Below are 9508 nucleotides of genomic sequence, written 5' to 3'. Positions count from 1 at the left end.
TCCACATATGATGACGGACCCCGCACCGCATCATCTAGTGCTCGTTGACTTTCCTCCGATCATCTTTCTTCTTCCCCTTCTGTTTTTGTAAATCCCTGAGTAACTTGATTAACTCTGGATGGGCCTCTTTGCATGTAGTCACATCCTTTGAACTCCCAGTGATGTGACCCTTGAACCTACTGATGCCACCTGAGTATATTCTTTTGTGACAAAAATTACACTCTATTTTATTTTTGTCTCCATCAATAGCCGTACAATATTGCCATGTTGGGTCAGTCCTCCCTCCTACTGCTGATCTCTCAGGCTGTCCCTGTCCCCGTCCACCCTGGGAAGATCCAGTTCACCTCTGACTCCCACCAGCAGACATGATGATTGTTGCATTCAAATAACATTAACAAATAACAATTAACAACATCATTATAATTGTTTAGACACTAATAAACAATCATATAACTGTTTATACACTAATAAAATACTTACATAATTATTCCATAATTTTCAAAACATTTCCCCCCATTTTCCCCTAATTTTTCCATTTTTCATAATTATTGATATTTATATTAATATTTTAATATTTTTTGAAAAATAAAATAATTAATTTTTGGGTCAAAAAATATTTCGACTCCGTGAGTCCGTAGATCGGCTCACGGAGTTCCACATATGTTTTTTCTATCATCATACAACCACTGTATCACTTAAAAAGTAATCATACAAGATAATCAAAATATCATTTTTTACCCACAAAAATAAAAAAATAAAATACTTTGCGGAAAAAAATTCCGACTCCGTGAAATCGTAGATCGGCACATGGTATTCAACATATATTAATTTCAAAATCATCCAACATCATATAGCATGCATTTTGTGAAAAATTACTTGGAGAAGAATGGTTACCTGTTTGACGAAAAAACTCCCAGATCTATGCGAAACAGCTACTGATCGACAGAAACAACGTGATATCCGGCAACAAGGAAGCAAGATGTACTCGTAGATGTCGAAGATCGAACGAAAATATGGTGAAAAGTGGGAAAAATGAGAGAGAGAAGCTCTTGGAGAAGAGAGAGAAAATGCAAAAAAATCGAATGCCATTTTATCGCCAGAAGTCGATGATATATCGCCGACTTCTCACGATATATTGCAAACGGTCGAAATTTCGACCGTTAGCGATATATCGCCGAGAAGTCAACGACATATCGTCGACTTCTTGCAATATCGGTGTCGTTGGGGGGGGGGGTGTCGTGTCGCCCCCCAGCGACATAGCGAAATTTCGCCTTGTGTCAGCGATATATCGCCGACACAAGGAACCATGGATAGAAGTTGATTTCAGCATTTTAGAAGTTGTAGGATACTTCAGTGGTTCAAGTAATAAATTTGAACCAGATAATATGAATCGATTTAAGTTGATAGAGAAAAATCGAATAGGTTAGAAAAATATAGGGGAGGTTGGGAATTTAAAAATTGCAAGGGAGAAGGAGAGGTGCAAGTTTGGTTTTTGGGAGAATCAGATGTGAAAGTAAGAGTAGGGAAATTTTAGTAAATAGACTCTAAGTATAAGGGAGAAATAAAAACTGCTCTAAAATTTATCTTAATTTCACATTTTCTCGTAATCTAATATTAATAACTTAATCAAAATGCAATTACTTCCAAGAACAAAATACTTATTATACTCATAGAAAAGGGGCCAATCCATTCGATACTTATTGGGCATGGAATAGGTCTACTTCTCTTTGTCCTTATATGTTCCATCATTATCAATGGAGTGGAATAAGTGCTTACCTATTCTACCAAAAGAAAGAAATAGTAATAATATTTAATATTTACTCGCGTTCACAAATAAGCATGGTATTTAATTTCTAGAAGGGATCAACTTATGTAAAGTCTATTTTATTTGATAAAGGAGTATTTCTATAGTTTGAATTCCCACCTCACACCACCATATAAATACAAGGAATGGTATAACCCATATTGTATTTGCATGATCGATGTAAGAAATAAACAAACAAAGGTCGTAATATGATGTTGCTAGCTATCTCAGTTCTTTGTTCATTTGCAAGTACAACTCAAGGTGACACCCTTGTTATTTGTCATGCAATGATGGTGTATGCAAATCACAATGGTTATAGAGAATTATGAATAGAGTCAGACAACAAAGAGGTCATTGATACGATGAAGCAGCTCTTTGGACCCCCACCTCCCCTGTCCAAGCTTCTATTCATTCTTAGGATATAGAGGAGATGAGTGTATCTTTTTGGTCAAATAATCATTTATGTTAAGCTCTCTAATGTAAGATGCCTAAAGGCCGAAAAAGTTGGATCTACAAGGAAAGATGGTGAGGACAACCACCAAACTTAAGAAATTTCAAACACTCTAGACCTTTTAGCTAAGCAATCTGATGCATGGTTATCACTCATATTAATATAACAAAAATGCAAAGACTGAAAACATGAAGAAAGTTTCAAAACCCCATGTACTAACCCAATGCTTAAGCATTCCAGGTTATTTGGCTTCGACTAAAGAGAAGCAAAACTATTGCGGATTCTGGCAACAAAGGCTCTATCATCTGTCTATAGGACAGTTTGACAAGATCCATTCCCTAGCCCCATCAACTTTGTACAAATGATATCATGACTTTGTACGACTTGTACACACGATTTAATCTTGTAGTAAGTTTTGTACTAAGCAACAGTACGAATGTTTGGAACACATAAACTATCTCTTCAATAAGAAAAAATTTTGTTGGCTATATGCTTGAAAAAGTAGTTATCATTTGTTTAATAACTTAAGGTTTATTGTTATGAGGAATAAAATATTCATTTTCCGAAGTCATCACTCAGTGTAGTTTTGACACCTGTGTTTGGCTCTTCAGTTCCACATCGAAAAACTTTCAAAATGGTTGCCTCCTTATAGATCTAAGCATTACAATCATCAATCACCGAGCTTTGTAGCATGAGTTTGTAACCAAGCAAGGCATCAAGCTGATTGAATGTTGGTTTAACTCTTGTTGGGTCGGGTTAGGAGGTGCCAAATTTGATTTTCCCTATTCAAGTTGGGAGTTGAGCTATGTGGATTAGGCAAAGGCCTAGGCTTCATGGTTCCTAAAGTAGAGGGTGATGCACCAGGCTGGTTTCATAGAGCAGTGAAAACCACCTGCTCTTGACAGTTGAAGGATAACTGGCTGATGTGCTTTCAACCCATAGAGGCCCAAGAAATGATCTCAATCGAACAATCACCTTTTTACACTCATTAGTGTCTTACATATATTCTTGTAAAGTATTTTAGTTGTTATTGTGAGAACAAATTTACCACATAGTATTTAGGTCTTAAATGCGGACTTTGCTTGAATGTTGCGCATTGCAGCCTACGGTCAAAGATCAAAACTTGTTTCGCAATTAAATTTTACCAAAAAGAAATTCATTTACCCAAAACGAAGTGAAACAAGTGTTCGAGATTTCATCTCGACCACAAGTTTTGATCTAGACTGTAAGTTGTACGGTTTTGCGGCAACACTGAAGCAATTCTACTTGAATGCACCTAGTTTTTCATCATTGACGACTGCCGAAAAGTAATTTCATCTCACACAGTTCAGATTATCTTGAAGTCATAATTTAAAGATAGATGGGGAAATATGTCCTGCCAATGTTGAGGTGTTTACTATAAAATGAATGAATGGCAGTCTTTAAACGACTTTAAAATCTAACTAGTCATCTATATTTCAAACCCTAAACTTGCAATACCTTAAGAGGTATATATACACAAGAAATACAAAAAATGTCTACCTAAAATGAAAAGTACAAGAAAATGTATTTACAATCAATTAAGAAGGTGTAGAATCAATCAATTAGTTAGCTAACATTAATGATATTTTTACCATCAATTAATTAGCTAGCAAATTGGAAGAAACAAATAAAGTAGATTACTTTTAACTATCAATCAATTGGCTAGCATATTTGAGGGGGGCAAATAGGGTAGATTAGTGACATGAGTTGTAATGCAAAGAGATGGTCTTAAGGACCATTTTTTAACAAAGATTTTGCATATTTCAATTTGTCTCTAGTCTTCATGTGAAAGAAGAGGAGAAGGAAGGAAAGAAGGAAAAGTATTGTCTCTAGATGTATAATTGGATGGTGATAATTCTATCCAAATGTCACCTCAATCACTCACTAGCTTGTTAGTATGGGTTGGGAACTAAATTACTAATATACGCCGCCGAGTGGGTGCGAACCTCCCCATGGGAGGGCAGGTCTTTAACCGCTTAATTAACCCATCATTGGCGGATAGATGATAGATCCTAACCCATATAGTTGTTGTTCAATCTAGATGAAGGACTAAATGTTCTCTGCAGGTCTTTATAATTTAGGTTTACTTCTATATAATAAAATCTGAAATTCTTTGCATACTCCCTTATAGTTGACCATCGTGTTCATTCTTTCCCTTCATTCATATCTAGTCCCCTTTTTTGTGTAAATATGTATTTTTCATTTTAAGAGCTTGCATTTTGTTGGGAAAAACGGTCACTATCATGCTTGTATTTGAATAATGGAGATATACATCAAGAACTAAATATAAAATAATATGTATTATAACAGTAACACATCCAAACAAATGAATATAAAATAATGCAATAAAATTTTTAACATAGAAACTTTTACAATATGAAGGGAAAAATACCATGGAACCATGGCCAAGTAAAATTTTCATCATGAATTAGAGTTTTTTTTTTTTTTTTTTTTTTTTTTTTGTATAAATTCTCCATTTTGTCTATCCAAAAGAAATTATATAAGAATTTATTTTTGGTAAAAAAATGGAAAATTGTCTGGTAACTTTTATCCAAAATAAATTATGGAATAAGACAAAATTTTGGTATGTCCAAATAGAATTTGATAATAAAAGATATGTTATAAAATAAAGAGAATATATCAGAGACAAAGAAGAAAACTAGAACAAGATCAATCAGAAGTAATTCATTCAGTTGAGTGTATTACTATTTATAGTAGAAGGAGCATCTACTCTGATATGGAAATACAATATATGATTCTTGCACACAATAAGATATTCTTAATATGGAAAGATAGATTGCCGCCCAAGATAAAAGGTACATAGAATGGAAATATTATTGACTGCCAACATTGCGTGTTGAGATCACTGTAATCTTCAATTAAGATGGGAATGTGAATCACCAAGATTGTATGCTGAAGTGGTTGAGATCTTCAATTGGAAGTATTGTCTATTGGAGGGTGATGGATATCCACAATCAATATTATTTATAACACTCCCCCTTGGATGTTCATCAATAGATAATGTACCTCGTTAAAACCTTACTAAGAAAAAAACCCTGTGGGAAAAAATCTTAGTGAAGGACAAAGAGTATACATATCTAAATAATACGTATTGGTAGCTGCCTCATTAAAAACCTTACCAGGAAAACCCAGTGGGACAAAACCTTGGTTAAGGAAAAAAGAGTGCAGCACGTATTTTACTCCCCCTGATGATAACATCATTGAGTATCTTTAAGTACGTACATTCCAATATCATATATCAGCTTCTCAAGACTTGAAGTATGCAACTTCTCAGTAGATAAATCTGTCAAAATATCACTTGAACGAGTTTGTTGAACATCGATTTCACAATTTCATTGAAGACCATGAATGAAGAAGAATTTCAGTGAAATATGTATCGTTCCTTTGATGTATCATCGCTTCAATTGAGCTATGCATGCAGCACAATCTTCATATAATATTGTTCAAACCCCTTATTCTAGTAGAAGACTGCATGCTTCCTGAATGTGTTGTATCATTGATCTAAACCAAATATAAAATAGCTAACATTCACTTGTGAATAAATAGCCTGTTTGAGATCTAGTTGTATATAGATTAGATAAAAATCTTGCATTTGCATAACAAGTAAGTTGATATCCACATTCATGAAATAATATCATGTCAATAATTTCTCAAATATACTGAAATATATGTTTTATAACATTTCAGTGTCTTCGTATTGGAGAGGAGATAAATTTTGCTAATACACTTATAGAAAATGCCACATCTGATTGTGTATTATCAGCAAGATACAGTAATGCCCCAATTGCACTAAGATATGATACTTCAGGACCAAGAAATTCACCACTGTTTTCTTGGGGTCGAAATGAATCTTTCTTTATATTGAGCGATCTCACAACCATTTGGGTACTCAATGGGTGTATTTTATTTAGATAAAATCTCTTCAAAATATTCTCTTATAAGTTGATTGATGAACGAATATTTCATTCGTCAAATGCTCAATTTACAAGTCAAGACAAAACATTGTCTTTTCAAGATTTTCATTTCAATTTTCTTCAAATAATCTACTGCTTTTGGAAACTCTTCAGGAGTTTCGATGATATTTAAATCATCATCATATATACTTATTAAAATTAGATCCATATCCTTTAATAAAGGCACAATAATAAATTGGATCATTTTTATACTTTTCATTTAGTAAATATCCACTAAAGAGATTACCATATATGCCTTGATAATCTTTGAAGCCTTATTGAACAAACTTCCTAGGAATTTTTATATGCTTCAGTCATTTTGAATCCTTCAGGGATTTATATATATATATATATATATTTCACACTCGAGTGAGCCATATAAATAGGCTGTAATAATATCCATTAGACGCATGTCAAAATTTTCATATACTGCCAGATTAATAAAATATTTGAAGGTGATTGCATCCACCACAAGAGAACATGTTTCCATGTAATCAATGCCAGGCATCTGCGAAAATTCTTGTGCCATAATTCATGCTTTATATATCACGATTTCATTCTTTTTCTCATTTCATTTTTCTCAGAAAACTCAATTGTACCCCACTGGCGTTATACCTTAAGATGTTGGACTACAGGTCCAAAAACTTTTATTTTCAAGCGAATTCAATTCTGCTTTGAATTGCGTCTCTACATTTTGGCCAATCATTTCTTGATTTATATTCATCAACAAATTTATGTTCAAGATCTTCGTCTTGTTGTATTATTTCAACAATAACATAATATGCAAAAATGTTGTCAACAACTTTATCTTTTCGGTTCCATCTTTTTCCTGCAATGGCATAACTAATCGAGATCTCTTCATTATTTCAGGTACCTGAACCTCTTCTGGGGTTTTATAGAAAGTTATGTTTTCAGGATTTTCATAATCAATTGTCTCTATTTTATGACCATCTTGATCATTTGCTCATTTATTTTTCTAGGATTTTATCCTTGGAACCGATTGATCTTCCACGTTTTAAACGTGGTTTAATTTCATTTGCACTAATAGATTGTCCTACTGGAACATCAATTCTAATTGGAGCATTTACAGCTGGAATATGAGATTTAGTAACTCTTAGCAAGTCAGCAAATCTGGTAGTTGATTTATAATATTTATTGCATTATCCTTTGAACTTCAAGTTCACAGTGCTCAGTGCGAGGATCTAATAAGATAATGATAATGCATACTATCAATCTCTTTTTCCAACTGTTTATTCTCTCCCCCCTCATGTTGGAAAAACTAATTCATCAAAATAATACTCAGCAAGTATTGCATTAAATAAATCTTCTATCATTAGCAATATATTGAATTATATAAGGAGATTCATATCCAACATATAATCCCAATTGTAATAGGGAGAATTTATGACAACCTTTTGGCTTGATGCGTACAAATGATGTTTTGTTCTCAAAAACAATGGTTTAGCCATTAATTGAAGATAATTAATAAATAATTTTACCAACCATTTTGGATATAAACATGAGCAACAGGCTATTCAACTGTGATCTCAGTTGTTATACAATAATCATAAAGCCTAAGTTTTAAATTCATCAGCATTATCAAGACAAACTGTCTTTATCTTATAATCCATAAATTATGCTCTTAATCTCATTATTTGAGCAAACAATCTCACAAACACCAAATTGCGATTTCATAATGAACATACATGTGACACTTTATAGATGCATCTATTAAAATCATATATTATCTGAATGGTCCACATGATGGGTGAATGGTCCATATATTTCACCCTCAATACGTTTCAAAAACGTAGAATGTTCAATCTCAACTTTAGCTGGTGAATATTTAATAATAAATTTTTCTTGAGATCAAGCAATACAAGAAAATTCACTTAATTGAAGAATCTTCTGGTTTTTCAATGGATGACAATTGAATTTTCAATAATTTTTTTGCATCATACTTGATTAGGGATGGTTCAACCGGTCATGCCAAATAATAAAATTATTGGAATCAATGTTCATTTGATTTACCCAAGCATGTGTTTCAACCATGTGATATTCGTGTAGTACGAATTGGGAGAAATATCTAATACCTTTGTATAGATATTTACTTATACCATTATTTGTAGTCTCAATCTGATAATCATTTTGGCAAATAGCTTTGAAACTTAATAAGTTTCTTTGAGACTTACTACAAAATAATGAGTTATTCATAGCCAATTTTATCTCCCAGCTAATAATAGATTAGCTCTTCCGGAGCTTCCAATCAATGTTGTACTACCGATTTTAGATGAACATTGGCTTCCGCATCATCAAATATGTATATTTTTCTCTCAATATAATATGCGTCACAGCATATAAGAGAATATTCACATTCTTTATCAAAATGAACCAAAATATATTAAAAGATATATAGAAAGTCAATAAAAAAAATTATAGAGGAAAAAGATTAAATTTATGATAAACTAACATATGAGATGAGATTTGAAGAGAAAAGAACTACAAACTAATATAATATTAATTTTTATTTTTATTTGAATTCTAATAACATAATCAAATATTCAACTGTTATCTTCAAAGAAGTTTATAGCATCTAGATGTGTAGTATCTGTGAGGCCATCAAAATCATTCATTTTATAGGCAAAAATTGCTCAAGTATCATGATTTTGAAAAATCCAATTTATCTTCACATTATTTTTATTTCTTTAATTAAGGTTTTACAAGCTTAATTAAATATTGTGGAGTATGACAGATACATGTCTAATAGCTTTCATACCACATCGGTAACAAATATTATCTTCACTTCTTGAATTGTTATATTGAGAATCCTTATTGTTGTCTTATTTATTTCCATAATAATGACGGTAATTATTTCGTCTTTTGCCTCATCCTCTTCCACAGTTATGACCATAATTTTAATTTTGCCTTCTTTCAGACATATCATGAATTGCTGCATTCACTTCAGGGAATGGAACAGAACCAATAGGATGAGCTTCATGATTTTTCATTAATAGTCCATTATTTTACTTAACCACAAATAGGCATGATATCATTCAGAGTATTTCTTAAAACTCCTTTTACAATATTGTTATTGTAACAACAAATCTGAAACTTTAAAATTTGCTGGCATATTTTCATGAATAATATTTTCTCCTTATAATTTCAATAGAAAATTAATTTCAAAAACTACAGAACTGTATTTATTTACAGTTTCAAATCTTGCAACTTCATGTGCATCTGCAAAACTGTATTCATATA

The 9508-nt window shown here is 32.4% G+C and overlaps 1 non-coding gene across 1 annotated transcript; it reads left to right on the top strand.

Annotated features, from left to right (window-relative positions):
- Nucleotides 1–2931: 2931 nt before the first annotated feature.
- LOC149012295 (signal recognition particle RNA) lies at nucleotides 2932–3234 on the top strand. The gene has a single exon (XR_016174263.1).
- The last annotated feature ends 6274 nt before the right edge of the window (nucleotides 3235–9508 follow it).

This window comes from Hakea prostrata, chromosome 6, assembly GCF_041222555.1.
Source record: "Hakea prostrata isolate BN-2017 chromosome 6, UWA_Hpros_2, whole genome shotgun sequence".
Lineage (NCBI taxonomy): Eukaryota > Viridiplantae > Streptophyta > Magnoliopsida > Proteales > Proteaceae > Hakea > Hakea prostrata.
Note: the sequence above shows the minus strand (reverse complement) of the source record. Positions and strands in the feature narration are given on the sequence as shown.